This window comes from Theropithecus gelada, chromosome 11 (assembly GCF_003255815.1).
Source record: "Theropithecus gelada isolate Dixy chromosome 11, Tgel_1.0, whole genome shotgun sequence".
Lineage (NCBI taxonomy): Eukaryota > Metazoa > Chordata > Mammalia > Primates > Cercopithecidae > Theropithecus > Theropithecus gelada.
This window is the reverse complement of record NC_037679.1, coordinates 73,688,776-73,705,502: the sequence shown is the minus strand read 5'-3', so window position 1 is coordinate 73,705,502 and position 16,727 is coordinate 73,688,776. Positions and strand designations below refer to the sequence as shown.

At 43.6% G+C, this 16,727-nt stretch overlaps 1 pseudogene; it reads right to left on the bottom strand.

Annotated features, from left to right (window-relative positions):
- Positions 1–634: 634 nt before the first annotated feature.
- Positions 635–16,727, bottom strand: part of LOC112634963 — a 30,947-nt pseudogene continuing 14,854 nt past the window's right edge.

Sequence of the window (16,727 nt, the reverse complement as noted above, 5' to 3'; positions counted from 1 at the left end):
TAAATGTGTTTAATTTATGACCTGACTTATATGTACATATATATGTGAATGTATATACATGACTTCATATATAAAATAACATTTACATATATACACACACCTGTATACTGTATGTAGTTTCTTATCTTATACTTTATATATATGCATGTATATAGTGTTTGTCTATATGCAATTGTGCATGTAAATTCATATATCTATGAATGTATACATATATGTATGCATCTAATGTGCATAGGTATATATAAATGCATATACATATGTATATATGTGTATGCATGTATACATATATCTGCAAAAGTTACATGATTAACTTTTTTAATGTGACACATGGTTCTTATGTGTTGATTAGAAGAAGAGGTTAACTCTCTCTTTAGAAAGTCTAGAAGATGTTCCAGTAGCCTGTCTAGCATCTAGAGATGCTACCATCTTCTTCATGGCCAATGTCATGGTTCAAAGAGTCACTAAAATATACTAGTTGGAAGCACCAGGATCTCACAGACTTGGGGTTAAAAACTCTCTCCCTGCTGACAAGCAATGGGGTGTTGGGACTCTGAGCCTCTGTTCCTTTTTCTTTTTGTAAAGTGGGAGTAGAAATACCATCCTCTTGGGATTTTTGTGCACGACAAACAGGATGTTATGTGCAGGGCCTGTGTACGTGCACATCCAGTGGCTGATGTACATGAAGCACGTGGTGAGTGTCAGCCGCACTCATCATGGTTCCGAAGTGGGTTGAGGCTGATTTCCCATTCTGGCCGCCGTGTGGGAAGTGGGTCGGAGGGTGCTCTGGGTGGGGCGTCCAGTGCTCCGGTGGAAGGGAAGGTATAGGGCGTTTGAGATCTCTGAGAGCCCGAAAAAGAGCTACCAGGGGCCACCGAATGCTTTCTCCTTTACCGGGACAAGGGAGGTGGGAGATTTTCTGGCACCTGGTACCTGGCAGAGAAGAGGGACACTGGGAGACAGATTCAGTGAGAAACATAAAATCTTCCTGTTTATGCTCATGTTTGTCTTCTTCCTGTGTGATGTAACCTCAGGGGGCCACGAGAGTCTTTATTATATTCAATATAAGGGGGCATTGAACTGGAGTTGTCCTACACTGTGCTGGGAAATGCCATGAAATGGTAGGTTGTCGGTAAATAATGATCCCTTCTCTTTTCTTTAGAAGTCAACATTCCCCTACAGGTATTATCATCTCGTGTCATCTTGTGACCTCTTGATGACTTCCCATTTTTGCAATGGGAATGAGCTCAGAGTGTGGGAAAAAAAAAAAAACAAAAAACTTCCAGGCTGACAGTGAGGACCTCTGTGCAGGGTCAGAGCCCAAATCTTCATTCACTCAACATAAATATCTACGCAGCGTCCCTGCCACTCTGTTCAAGCTTCAGGAATCACTCAGGCACAGCATAAAGAAACCACTGAGTAAAGCAGTCACCCCATTCATAAGTGACTTAAAATGTGCAGAATGGAAATAACCTAAGTAGGCTGGGCACAGTGGCTCACGCCCTTAATCCCAGCACTTTGGGAGGCCAAGGCAGGCAGATCACTTGAGGTCAGAGGTTTGAGACCAGCCTGGCCAACATGGTGAAACCACGTCTCTACTAAAAATACAAAAATTAGCTGGGCGTGGTGGCAGGCACCTGTAGTCCCAGCTACTTGGGAGGCTGAAGCAGGAGAATTACTTGAACCCAGGAGGCAAAGGTTGCAGTGAGCCAAGATCATGCCACTTCACTCCAGCCTGGGCAACAGAGCTACACTCTGTCTCAAAACAAAACAAAACAAAACAAAAAGAAATGCCCAGCAGATGGGGATGAGTTGAAACCATTTATCTATCTATCTATCTATCTATCTATCTATCTATCTATCTATCTATCTATCTATCTATCTATCTATCTGAGCTGAGTTGAAGCCTTATAGCATGTTTGTAAAGAGTATTATAATGACAGTAAAAACAATCTGTTTACCTGTATGATTGACCTAGGAAGACAGCTGTAATATTTTCAGTAAAAAGATTGGTTAGAAGATAGCATATTTAATATTCTTGCAAATGTTAACAATGTTTTATCTCTGGGTGTGGGCTTAAAAGAGTCCTTTTTTTCCTAACTGCATATGTGTATTTTCTATTTCTTCTGCAACAAAGTTGAATTTCCTGTGTAATTGAAATAATAAAAGCAAATATGAAATAGACAGAAAAGTAAAACTAGATTTGTCCCCTTAAAAATATGTCAGGATTAGGCAGGGCATGGTGGCTCACGCCTGTAATCCCAGCACTTTGGGAGGCCAAGGTGGGCGGATCACTGGAGGTCAGGAGTTCGAGACTAGCCTGGTCAGCATGGTGAAACCCTGTCTCTACTAAAAATACAAAAAATTAGTCGGTGGTGGTGGCAGGTGCCTGTAATCTCAGCTGTAATCTCAGCTACTCAGGAGGCTGAAGCAGGAGAATCACTTGAACCCCGTAGGTGAGGAAGGTTGCAGTGAATTGAGATCACGCAACTGTACCCCAGCTTGGGGCAACAGAGTGAGTCTCCATCTCAAGCAAACAGACAAACAAACAAAAAACGGTGTCAGGATTAAAGAAGGGGCAGTTATCTGCCCATTGATGTGCTACCTGGTAAGTAATAGAGATGAACCCAGGTCTCCTTGTTCCCAAACTGAACCCAATAAAGGCAGCTGCTATCCACTGGAAAAAAAGAAAGTCATGCCACATGAACACCTGCTCAACATCAATAATCATCTGGCAAATGTAAATCAAAACCACAAAGGCGTACCACTTTACATCAATTAGGATGGCTACTATTAAAAATAAAACAAAACAGAAAACACAAATGTTGGCTGGGTGCCGTGGCCTATGTCTGTGATCCCAGCACTTTGGGAGGCCAAGTCTGGAGGATTGCTTGAGGCCAGGCATTCAAGACCAGTCTGGGCAACCCAGGGAGATCCCATCTCTACAAATAACAAAAAAAATTAGTTTGGTATGGTAGCAGGTGCCTGTGGTCCCAGCCACTCAGGAGGCTGAGGCGGGAGGATTGCCTGAGCCCGAGTGGTTGAGGCTGCTGCATGAGCTGTGATTACATGACTTCACTCCAGCCTGGGTGACAAAGTGAGATCCCTTCTCAAAAGAAAATACAAATGTTGGCAAAAATGTGGAGAGATTGGAACCCTTGTGCACTACTAGTGAGAATGTGAAATGGTGCAACTGCTAAAACAGTAGGGTGGTTCCTCAAAAAGCTAGACATAGACTGCTATGTCTATAGAGGGACAGAACTAATAGGATAGATGTATATATAAAGGGAAGTTTATTAAGGACAAGATCACAAGGTCACAATAGGCCTTCTGCAAGCTGAGGAACAAGGAAGCCAGCCTGAGTCCCAAAGCTGAAGAACTTGGAGTCTGATGTTCAAGGGCAGGAAGCATCCAGCATAAGAGAAAGATGTAGGCTTGGAGGTTGAGCTAGTGTAATCTCTCCATGTTCTTCTGCCTGTTTTTATTCAGGTCTCACTGGCAGCTGATTAGATGGTGCCCATCTGGGTTAAGGGTGGGTCTGCCTCTCCCAGTCCACTGACTCAAATGTTAATCTCCTTTGGCAACACCCTCACAGACACACCCAGGATCAACACTTTGCATCCTTCAATCCAGAGAAGTTGACACTCGATATTAACCATCACATAGACTGACCATATGATCCAGCAATTCCACTGCTGGGTGTCTACCCCAAAAAACTGAAAGCAGGGACTTGAAGAGATATTTGCACACCCATGTTTATAGCAGCACGTATCACAGTAGTCAACGAGTGCAAGCAAGCCAAGTGTCCATTAACAGACGAGTGGATAATCAAAATGCAATGTATCCATGTAATGGAACAGTATTTGGCCTTAGAAAACACGGAAATTCTGACAGGTGCTACCACAGGGATGAACCTTGAGGATATTACGCTGAGTGAAATAAGCCAGACATAAAGAGACAAATATTGTGTGATTCCACTTATAGGTGGTACCTACAGTCGTCAAACTCATAGAGATAGAAAGTAGAATGCTGGTTGCCAGGAGATGGGTTGGAGAGTGAATGAAAGGTTATCGTTTCATGGGTGCAAAGTCTGAGTTTTGTAAGATGCAACAAGTTCTGAGGATGGACGGTGATGGTGTTGACACAGCAGTGCGAATGCATTTAATGCTACTAAACTGTATGTACACCTAAAAATGGTTGAGATTGTAAATTTTATATTATATGTGTCTCACAACAATTTTAAAAAATCAGGTGAGGGGAAATTAAGCAATGGGTCAATGAGGTGCATGTTTTAGATTTTGTGCGAACAAGGCCAAAAAGGTTGTAATTTTTTAAAAAAAATCAGATCTGGGAGAGGCAGGCAGAGATAGAGGTTGTCAGAAAAATAACATGTTAAGAATACATGTTTGGCCAGGCATGGTTGCTCACACCTGTAACACCAGCACTTTGGCAGGATGAGATGTGAGGATCATTTAAGGTCTGGAGTTTGAGATCAGCCTGGCCAACAGGGCGAAACGCTGTCTTTACCAAAAATACAAAAATTAGCCAGGCCTGGTGGCAGGCATCTGTAATTCCAGCTACTCGGGAGGCTGAAGCAGAAGAATTGCTTGAACTCAGGAGGCGGAGGTTGCAGTGAGCCAAGATCACACCACTGCACTCCAGCCTGGGTGACAGATAGGGACACTGTCTCAACAACAACAACAACAAACATTTATTTCTCGAATGGAGTCAGACCATTTAAACCATCTGTCGTACTAATAACAATCTATCATTCTAAGATTAGCTTGTACTATGTTCTTTATGTAATGAGAACATTTCTCTTTCCTATTTTTATATTTATTTATTTATTCGAGACATGGTCTCACTTTGTCACCCAGCCTGGAGTGCAGTGGCACGATCGTGGCTCATTGAAACCTCAAAATCCTGGGCTCAAGCGATCCTCTTGTCTCAGGCTCCTGAGTAGCTGGGACAATAGGTATGAGCCACCCCACCTGTATTTTATACTTCTTAAAAAAAAAAAAACAAAAACTTTATAACTCTTGTTTTCACCAAAAGTGTTGATAGAAAAGAAGTGGCACAATATTATACCAGAAAATTTCAAAACAATCTCTTTTTTCTATCTTGTGGCTATTAAATGTGTTTGGTTTTAGTGCATAAATATTATTAACATTAAGCATTCAGAAAAAGCAACACATTTTCTTTTCACCAATTTTAATGAAGGATTTTTAAGGCTAGAGAAGTATCAAACAGGTGAAGAAGCTTACAAACACCATCAGAAAGTACTGAGCTGATCAAACCCAAGACATTTGCAGTGGCTGCTACGGACCCCTTCAGCAATTGGGAAAGCTCCAACCCCATTTCAGGATAATGTTTTTCATGACGTAAAATGCTTAGAAGAAACCAGTTCTATTAAAAAAAAAAGTCATCAAAAATTTAAAAAATACAGTCATCAAAATGGAAAGAAATTTTGTACATAGAAATACGTGGCGGGGCGTGATGGCTCATGCCTGTAATCTCTGCACTTTGGGAAGCCAAGGCAGGTGGATCATTTGAGGTCAGGAGTTTGAGACTAGCCTGGCCAACATGGTGAAACCCCATCTCTACTAAAAATACAAAAGAAAAAACTAGCCCCAGGCAGGCAGGGCACGGTGGCCCACGCCTGTAATCCCAGCACTTTGGGAGGCCGAGGTGGGCGGATCACGAGGTCAGGAGATCAAGACCATGGTGAAACTCCGTCTCTACTAAAATATACAAAAAATTAGTTGGGTGCCATGGCGGGCGCCTGTAGTCCCAGCTACTCGGGAGGCTGAGGCAGGAGAATGGCGTGAACCCGGGAGGCGGAGCTTGCAGTGAGCCGAGATCGCGCCCCTGCACTCCAGCCTGGGCGACAGAGCGAGACTCCACCTCAAAAACAAAAACAACAACAACAAAAAAACTAGCCCGGGGCGGTAGTGGCGTGTGCCTGTAATCCCAGCTAATCAGGAGGCTGAGGCAGGAGAATCGCTTGAGCCTGAGAGGTGGAGGTTGCAGTTAGCCGGGATCGCGCCACTGCACTCCAGCCTGGGAGACAGCGAAGCGAAATTCCGTCAAAAAAAAAAAGCCCAAACAGAAATATGTGAAGTAAGAAGAAGAAAATGAATATTTATGAGACTCCACTAGGCACCAGAACCACGTTACGATTTAATCTTCACAATACCCTATTGTAGAAGAAGGAAGTATTACTGTCATTATTATTGTCATCCCCTTTTTGTATATAAGGAAACTAAAGATCAGAGAGGTGATGTGACTTACTGAAAGTCACACACTGATATGGTTTGACTGTGTCCCCACCCAAATCTCACCTTGAATTGTAGTTCCTGCAATTCCCAGGTGTTGTGAGAGGCACCTGGTGGGAGGTAATTGAATCATGTAGGCAGTTTCCCCCTTACTGTTCTCGTGGTTGTGAATAAGTCTCACGAGATCTGAAGATTTTATAAGGGGTTTCCCCTTTCAGCTTGTCTCTTACTCTCTTTTTGCCTGCTGCCACGTAAGTCGTCCTTTTGCTCTTCCTACATCTTCCACCATGATTGTGAGGCCTCCACACCCATGTGGAACTGTGAGTCCATTAAACTTTTTCCTTTATAAATTACCTAGTCTCAGGTGTGTCTTTATTAGCAGCATGAGAACAGACTAATACACACACCTAGTAGGTGATGGATGGGATTCAAATCTGGGGCTACCTGACTCTAAAGGCCTGGAAAAAGAGAGATAAATTAAAGAATTGGTGAAAATAGTGGCAGATTAATGATGATAATGATGGTGGCGGTGAGGATGATGATAAAGATGGCAGCTAAAGCTTATATAGACACTGCATTAAGAGCTTTCCATGTTAACTCGCTTAATTCTCTCAACAACACTGAAGCAGATAATCTTATCTCTATTTTACAGATAAAGAAATTGAAGCACAGAAAGGTTAAGTAACTTTCCTAAGATCACACAGCTCATCAGTGACCATTCAAAGTCAAGCATGACTATGCTCTACTGCCTCTTGGACTAACATTAACAATGGGCCAGGCATGGTGGCTCACACCTGTAATCCCAGCACTTCGGGAGACCAAGGCACGTGGATCACATGAGGTCAGGAGTTCGAGACCAACATGGCCAACATAGTGAAACCTCGTCTTTACTAAAAATACAAAAATTATACAGGCATAATGGCACACGCCTGTAATCCCAGCTACTCGGGAGGCTGGGGCAGGAGAATCGCTCAAATCCGGGAGACAGAGGTTGCAGTGAACCGAGATCATGCCACTGCACTCTAGCCTGGGCCACAGAGCAAGACTCTGTCTCAAAAAAAAAAAAAAAAAAAAAAAAAATTAACGATGACCTAAAGTTAACTTATTATTTTCTTGCTTACTTAAGTGTTGTCTACCTTCTCCACTAGAATGGAAATTCCACTCTAGAAAGTTCTTTGTCTTCTTGAGGGCTATATTCCAAGAGCCCATTGCATTACAGTGCCTCACACCTGTAATCCTAGCACTTTGAGAGGCCGAGGTGGGTGGATTGCTTGAGGTCAGGAGTTCAGGATCAGCCTGGCTCACACCCTGTCTCTACTAAAAATACAAAAATTATCTGGGTGTGGTAGCATGCACCTGTAGTCCCAATTACTTGGGAGGCTGGGGCAAAAGAATTGCTTGAACCTGGGAGACGGAGGTTGCAGCGAGCCTCGATCACATCATTGTACTCTAGCCTGGGCGACAGAGCAAGACTATCTCAACAAAAACAAAAAACAAAACCAAAAACCTTTATTCAAATATAATATTACTAGATCAACGGCAATATTTTCCTGAAAAGGCAGAATATATAATTCAAATTTACAAGTCAGAGATTTAGAATTGTACATACCCTTTTCCTGTAATGTGTGAATTTTTCAACTAAATTAAGCTAAAATGAAAATTTTGTTTATTTTGTTTTCTTGTTTCAGCTGTTACAATATGAATATTTTGAATGAATCAATAAAGGAGTAAGAGCTGAGAAAAGGAGTTAGAGACAACATGGCCCAGGGAGGAGCACAGGATGCACCAAGGAACTTCTGCTGGCAGAGCTATGAGTTAAAATATGCCACAGATCTTTCCTGAAATATCACGTTAGAGCTGGAAGGGACCTTGTGGGAGCATTTAGCCTACCAATCTATTTACAAGCGGGGAAAGGGAGGCCAGGGTCGCATCGTGGATGAGTGACAAAGTCCAGGCTTGGTTTTCTGCCTTAGAAACCAAGGCCTGTATTCTCAGCCACATTGCTAAATTCCCTGGCTTCAAGGGCCAGCTTCATTACATCCACAAAACTTGTTTAAGTTTATCCTTCAGTGGGGACCATCTGAGGCTGCAACGTGGAACTCTTTCCAAAAACAACTGTCCTTGTGTAGAGGTCTGCATGGTGAGACCTGGAGGTGTGTGGTGGCTGTGGGGGCTGCAGGAAAGGGGTAAACCTCATTTTCATTGCTGGGCAGAGAGAAGGAAGGCGGACCAGGCCCATAAGTACTATAGGCCATGACTCTCATTTCCTTCCAAATAACTCTCTCAAGCTGTATAAACTTTCTGCCTGAAAAATAAATGACTGCCCCCTTAAAATAAACATTTACACCATCCACTTGCCTGCATTCACTGCCCAGGAATGAGGCTCACCTATTACTATGCCCAGAAGTTTCCGCCAAAAGCCTGCAGACTTGTATTTTTCTCCATGACCCTCAGTAACCACTATTTGACAATCACCATCTCCCAGGAACCCATCAAAGCAAAAAGAAAGAAAGAAGGAAAGAAAAACAAAGAAAGAAAGAAAGAGAGAGAAAAGGGCATGCAGGTGGAGTACATAATAATAGATTTGTGTGAAAGCAGGGATTTAGTCTCATGAATTCTGAAGTCAAGTCACATTGCATACTTGAAAGGAGAAATCTAAGAGAAAGGTGGATGGGTGTCAACATTTCTAATAAAACAGGCAATTAGACAATCTATTTGGTGATTTATTTCTTCTCTTCTTCTCTTCTCTTCCTCCCTCCTCTTCTTCTTCTTCTTCTTCTTCTTCTTCTTCTTCTTCTTCTTCTTTTCTTCTTCTTCCTCTTCTTCCTCTTCTTCCCTTCGTCTCCTTCTCCTTCTTCCTCTTCCTCTCTTTTCTTTTCTTTTCTTTTCACTGGAGTGCAGTGGTACAACCATAGCTCACTGCAGCCTTCAACTCCTGGGCTCAGGTAATCCTCATGCGTCAGCCTCCCAAGTAGCTGGGACTACAGGTATGCACCACCACACCCAGCTAATTTAAAAATATATATATTTTGTAGAGACTGGGTCTCACTATGTTACCCAGGCTGTTCTCAAACACTTGGCCTCAAGCAATCCTCCCATCTTGGCCTCCCAAAATGCTGGGATCACAGATGTAAGCCACCATGCCTGGCCTTGTTTGGTGATTTCTTGAGAAGGAGTTAATGATACATGAATGAAGTAAGAATCACTTGTAGATTTCACCCATTTATTCATTCATCATTAACTGAGCCTCTATTATATGGTAGGTACCAGGCAGGCACAGTCTCATTATTACAGTACAACTGGAAAATGGCAATTATGTTGTTTATACCATCATAGTGACATAGCTCTGTTATAATAACCACCACCAAAACCAAAAATGCCTAGTAGAAGAGTTCTTTCTCTTATGCAAAGCATTGTTTTATTTTAGCCTCTGAAGTCCTCTTGAGAAAGGTAGTGGTATTATCACTGTTACTGATGCTTAACCCTATATTACAGGGTATAAAAATGAAATTCCAAGAAGTGCTTTTATGTTAAGGAATTGGTATCACTTTACTTAGCACGTCTTCTGAATTGTTGGTATTAAATGGTATAAAAATGTTCTGAGAAGAACAGGGTTATGTTACTTACAAAGCTAAAATGGAGGAGGCTTTAACTTACTCATTTATCTGATAATTAATTCACTTATCAACATGTATCTGTAATGTGCTTTTTATATGCTTTTTATACACTAAACAGCGGGCTCATTATTCAGTTGTCTAGGCTTTTATTTCTTTCCTTTTTTTTTTTTTTTTTTTTGATGGATTCTCACTCTGTTGCCCAGGCTGGAGTGCAGTGGAGAGATCTGGGCTTACTGCAACTTCCATCTCCTGGTTCAAGTGATTCTCCTGCCTCAGCCTTCTGGGTAGCTGGAATTACAGGCATACACCATCACGCCCAGCTTATTTTTTAAATTATTAATGAAGACGGGATTTCACCATGTTGGCCAAGCTGGTCTCAAGCTCCTGACCTTAGGTAATCCACCCGGGTTGGCCTCCCAAAATGCTGGTATTACAGGTGTGAGCCACCATGCCTGCCTGCCTGCCTTCCTTCCTTCCTTCCCTCTTTCCTTTTCTCCTTCCTTCCTTCCCACTCTTCCTTCCTTCCTTTCTTCCCTCCTTTCTTTTTCCTTTTTTCCTTTTCTCTCTCCATCACTCCTTCTCTTTCTCCCTCCTTTCCTCTTTACTTTGCTTTCTATCCTAATCTTCTTAACTTCACCTACTTGACTTTTGAAAACTTCCTCAGAAATGCTCAGTTGTTCACAACCCCTCCTGCCCTACCAGTGTGTTACTCTTACAGTCTGAATTCCCTGAAAATCAGATTCTAAGACAAAGATTCAAATGTACCAAGTTTATTTGGGAGGAGGATATTAGGAAACACCAGCAGGAAGGTGGGAAAGTGAGACAAGGAAGAAGGTCAATAAATGGTGCATAATCATACCAATTACCCCTGTGAACAGCTGCAGCTCCATCCTGCTGGGGGATGCTGGAAGGCAGTGTCAGCATGAGACTCAGAGTCATTCCAAGTGGGGAGTGAGAAAGGAGGGTCATTATCCACTAACTTTCTACCATCATTGGTTGAGGGCTGCTTCCAGAAGCATCAGTGCACTTGATTTCCTGTCTTGTCCACACATTCTGGCTTGGTTTTTGCACAGGCTGAGTTCTTCAGCATTCCTAATAAAATAGCCCTCAAGTAGGGCATCATAAGCTGCACTAAGCAACTGTATTAGTCCCATTTTTGCACTGCTATAAAGACACTGTCTGAGCCTGAGTAATTTATAAAGGAAAGATGTTTAATTGACTCACAGTTCCACATGTCTGGGGAGGCCTCAGGAAACGTACAATCATGACAAAAGGTGAAGGGAAAGCAGACACCTTCTTCACAAGGTGGCAGGAGAGAGAAGACTGAAGGAGGAACTTCCAGACTTGTGTAGAACCACCTAATCTCATGAGTACTCACTCACCATCACAAAAACAGCATCAGGGAAACTGCCTCCATGATCCAATCACCTCCCTCCTTCAACACATGGGGATTTCAGGTACCTCCCTTGACACATGGGGATTACAATTGGAGATGAGATTTGGGTAGGAACACAGAGCCGATTCGTATCATTCTGCATTGGCCTCTCCCAAATCTCATGTCTTTTCACATTTCAAAATTAATCATGCCCTCCCAACAGTCCCCCAAAGTCTTAACTCACTCCAGCATTAACCCAAAAGTTCAAGTCTTAAGTCTCATTTGAGACAATACCAGTCCCTTCAGCCTAGAAGCCGGTAAGATCAAAAGCAAGTTAGTTACTTCCAAGATACAGTGGAGGTACAGGCATTGGATAAATGCTCCTGTTCCAAATGGGAGAAATTAGCCAAAACAAAGGGGCTACAGGCCCCATGCAAGTCCAAAATCCAGTGGGGCAGTCATTAAATCTTAAAGCTCCAAAATAATCTCCTTTGACTCCACATCTCACAATTAGGGCACACTGATGCAAGGGGTGGGCTCCCACAGCCTTGGACAGCTCCTTCAGGGGCTGGTATTGAGTGTCTCTGGCTTTTTTGGGTGCATGGTGTAAGCTGTCACTGGATCTACCATTCTGGGATCTGGAGGACATTGGCCCTCTTCTAATAGCTCCACTAGACAGTGCCCCAGTGGGGACTCTGTGTGGGGGTTCTGGCCCCACACTTCCCCTTTGCACTGCCCCAGCAGAGGTTCTCCATGAGGGCTCCACCCTTGCAGCACACTTCTGCCTGGACATTCAGTGGTTTCTATACACACTCTGCAATCTAGGCTGAGGTTTCCAAACCTAAACTTTTGACTTTTGTGCACCTGCAGCCCCAACACCACCTGGAAGCTGACAAGGCTTGGGACCTGCACCCTCTGAAGCAATGGTCTGAGCTGCACCTTGGCCCCTGCACTTTCAGCTGGAAGCTGAAGTGCCTGGGACACAGGGCACCAAGTCCTGAGGCTGCACACAGCTGTGGGGCCCCGGACTTGGCCCATAAAACCATTCTTCCTTCTTAGGCCTCCAGGCCTGTGATGGGAGGGGCTGCTGCCAAGAACTCTGACATGCCCTGGAGACATTTTCCCCATTGTCTTGGCAATTAACATTTGGCTCTTCATTACTTATGCAAATTTCTACAGCTGGCTTGAATTTCTGCCCAGAAAATGGGTTTTTCTTTTCTATCACATTGTCAGGCTGCAAATTTTCCAAACTTTTATGCTGTGCTTCCCTTTTAAACTTATGTTCCAACTTCAGATCACCTCTTTCAAGTTCAAAGTGTAGCAAAATTTTGCTCCTTAGTTCAGCTGAGCGTCTGTAATTCAAGCTACTAGGGAAGTGGAGACAGGAGAATTGCTTGAACTGAGGAGGCGGAGGTTGCAGTGAGTTGATGTTGCACCACTGCACTCCAGCTTGGGAGACAAAGCAAGACTCCATCTTAAAAAAAAAAAAAAAGCCTGAGTTCTTATCACACAACCAGGAAAATTTAGGCACTTAGACACACTAAATGAAGGGTGGGTAGAGCAGGATTTTATTGGGCAGAAAGGAAAAAACTCAGAGTCCTGCTAACAGGCCTCCCACCTCTCAGATTGAATTCTAGGCCACCACACAGGAACTGAAGATGCCAGGCTTCTCCCGCTTCCCACAGTGTGTAGGTGGGCATGCTCAGACAAGGCCCTGGGCAGGTTCCCTCATCTGCACAAAAGTATCTGATGTAAACAAGTGTTTACCTGTTTAATAACCTTTCCCTGTGGTCCTCCCCAATTCCCTGAGATTTCCTTTTACAAGTCTTTACATCAGATACTTCTGTGCAGATGGGTGGGTTGGAGATTCTCTGGGGACCCCTTTTTATCTGCCTAGGCATTTGGCTGTCTCAAAAGTTACACAGATCTCTAGGACAGGGGCAAAATGCTGTCAATCTCTTTGCTAAAGAATAGCAAGAGTGACCTTTGCTCCAGTTCCCAACAAGTTCCTCATCTCCATCTGAGACCACCTCAGCCTGGACTTCATTGTCCACATCCCTATTAGCATGTTGGTCAAAACCATTCAACAAGTGTCTAGGAAGTTCCAAACTTTCTCACATTTTCCTGTCTTCTTCTGAGCCCTCCAAACTGTTTAAACCTCTGCCTGTTACCCAGTTCCAAAGTCACTTCCACATTTTCAGGTTATCTTTATAGCAGCACCCTACTCTCCACAGTGCCAATTTACTATATTAGTCCATTTTCACAGTGGTATAAAGATACTATTTGAGACTGGGTAATTTATAAAGGAAAGAGGCTTAATTGACTCACAGTTCCACGTGGCTTGGGAGGCCTCAGGAAACTTACAATGATGGTAGAAGGCAAAGGGGAAGCAAGCATCTTCTTCATGAGGCAGCAGGAGAGAGAAGAACAAAGGAGGAACTTCCAAACACTTATACAACCATCAGATCTCATGATAACTCACACACTATCAAAAGAATAGCATGGGGGAACCACCCCTATGATCCAATCACCACCCTCCCTCAACACATGGAGATTACAGGCCCCTTCCTCAAAATGTGGGGATTGCAATTTAAGATGAGATTTGGGTGGGGACACAGAGCTAAACCATATCAGCAGCCTTGGGTAACTAGAAGTGAGTGTTTGGGAGTATGGAAGGAAGCAATAGTGCCTGCTACACTCACCAAGGTCTATTTCTAGACACTCCACAAGTCTATGTGGATATAGGGTCTTCCTGACTATAATCAGATAGATACATGCAGCTATGAAGTCCTTCTGTTCTAGATCCTGCTCTCAGCATTTCCCTGAACTGCCATCCATAGACGTCCTCTGTGCTTCAATGTCCCCTGAACTCCTCCACCACACTGCTGATACTCACTGCTGGAGTGAACATTCAAGGTTGTCCTGATGTCATGCTATTGCACTCAGCCTACTTAACTGTGTCCCTAATGCACACATAATGTTCTAGAGCAGCTTGGACCATGGAGTTAACTATTCCATCTGATGTCCTTGAGCAGCTTAGGCCATGGAGTTAACTATTCTATCTGCTGCCTCCTGATCCAACCATTCACTTCTCTCTTGTTTTTACCTGTTTGATAACCTTTCCCTGTGGTCCTCCCCAATTCCCTGTGCTTCTACTGGTGACCAGGCATGGTATTAGTTCCCAGAACCCAGGCCTACTCAGCATAGTAACCCATCTACCTACTACAGTGATTGGCCCAGGGAGTGAACACATGATCCAATACAGCCAATCAGAACTATTCCTTGAGATTTTATACAGACACCAAGAGGTAGGAGACTTCCTTTTACACTGTGGTTGCGTGTTGAGGGGATGTTGAGTTGGAGCTTTCTACACCCATAGTTACCCCTCCTCCACCACATGGAAGACACATATGTGAAGAAGATGAGGATAAGCCAGCAGCCTCCAGGGAGGAGCAAAGCTAAAAGAGAGAGAGAGAAAGAGGGAGGGAGGGAGGGAGAGAGAGAGAGAGAGAGAGAGAGAGATCCTCATGCCATCAGTTGACTTGCATTCACTGTCTGCAACCACCTCCTGCATCGATCTTTCCAGTAACAGAGCTCATTATTCCTACTTTTGCCTAAGCTAACTTGCATTCAGTTTCCTTCATTTATTATACTTTCCACCTACTGTGAGTAGAGACACAAGGAAATGCCTTCTTTTCTTTTCTTTTAGATGGTATTTCATGGCAGAGAGCCCTTGATGCTGATGATTTAATTCTTTTTTCATTTTCTTACATTTTTTTTTTTTTAAATAGAGATAGGCTCTCGCCATGTTGCCCAGGCTAGTCTCAACTTCCTGGGCTCAATCTATCCTCATACCTCAGTCTCCCAAGTATCCGGGACTACAGGTTTACACCACCATGTCCAGCTAATTTTTGAATTTTTTGTACGGAGAGGGTCTCACTATATTGCCCAGGCTGGTCTCAAACTCCTGACCTCAAGTGATTCTCCCACCTTGGCCTCCCAAACTGTTGGGATTACAGGTGTGAGCCACTGTGTCTGGCCTATTTAATTATTTCACATTTACCACCTAGCAGAGTGACATGGACTGCTAGTGACATTTACCTTTACTTTTAACACTACTCTCTCTTCAGGACACACTGCGTTTAGAGGTAAGAGAGGCTGGTTGGGGGACATACGAGACCCATTGCATGTCATACTCAGGACTAACCACTGTTGCCTTCCCAAAATGCAGGCCTTGTGGTAAACATATTGGTCTTCTCTCTCATGCATAGGAACTTTTTTTGCTCCCTTGAAAATCTGATTTCTTTTGCCTGCCTCCCCTGCCCCAGGTCTATCAGACATGCCTGTATATACCTCAATCCAATTTCTTTCTTTCTTTCTTTCTTTTTTTTTTTTTTTGAGACAGTCTCGCTCTGTCATCCAGGTTGGAGTGCAGTGGCATGATCTCGGCTCACTGCAAGCTCTGGCTCCCGGGTTCAAGCGATTCTCATCCCTCAGCCTCCTGAGTAGCCAGGCACCCACTACCATGCCTGGCTAATTTTTGTATTTTTAGTAGAGATAGGGTTTTACCATGTTGGCCAGGCTGGTCTTGAACTCCTGGCCCCATGTGATACACCAGCCTCAGCTTTCCAAAGTGTTGGCCTTACAGGCATGAGCCACCACACCCAGCCAATCCAATTTCTAATAGTCATAACTTCTATTTATTGAGAGTATACAGTTTCTTCATTACCTAAACACTTCACCTATACTAATTCAGTTAGTCATCATAAAATCCCATAAGTCAAAATATTGCTAACATCTAAGTGGTGAAAAACGAAGCTGAGATATGTGTCCAAGTTCAACATAGGTGGTAAGTGGTGACTACGGAGTCCTCCACACTTTTCAATGTCTTTTTACCTTTCATTATGATTATTTTCAATCATACACAAAAGTAGAAAGAATAGCACCACAAACCCCAGGTAACAATCACCTAGCCTCAGTAATAATGATTATTTTGTGTCTGGAGCTGCATGCCCCGGCCATGGCGAGTAGTGATTGACGATTGAAGGCGCCTGAGCTTTGTTCATTTCCGCCTTGCACCTCCTCCCTATCTTTGCCTTTTCCCCTGTATTAATACCTCATAAAAGATGGCGCTCTTCCTGCTTCTTCTTCACCCATTTTTCCCGCGCCCGCGAAAATTGCTACCTGACAGCGCAGGCGCCACATGACGTTCGATCAGAGAAACCAATACCTACTTGGTCACACCCTCCGTGATGAGATCATCTCTGCCTCTGGCCCAACCCCTTCCCCTCCAAGTGTATATAAGGCACTGCATTACCGCCATTAAAGAGAGACTTGATCAGAGCACTGTCTTGTCTTCATTTCTCGTATCTCTTGTCCCCCAAATTCCCACCCCCTCTTCCAGGGCCTGCAGTGACGATCCCGCGGGCCGGGATAATTTTGCCATGTGTGTTTTATCATTTC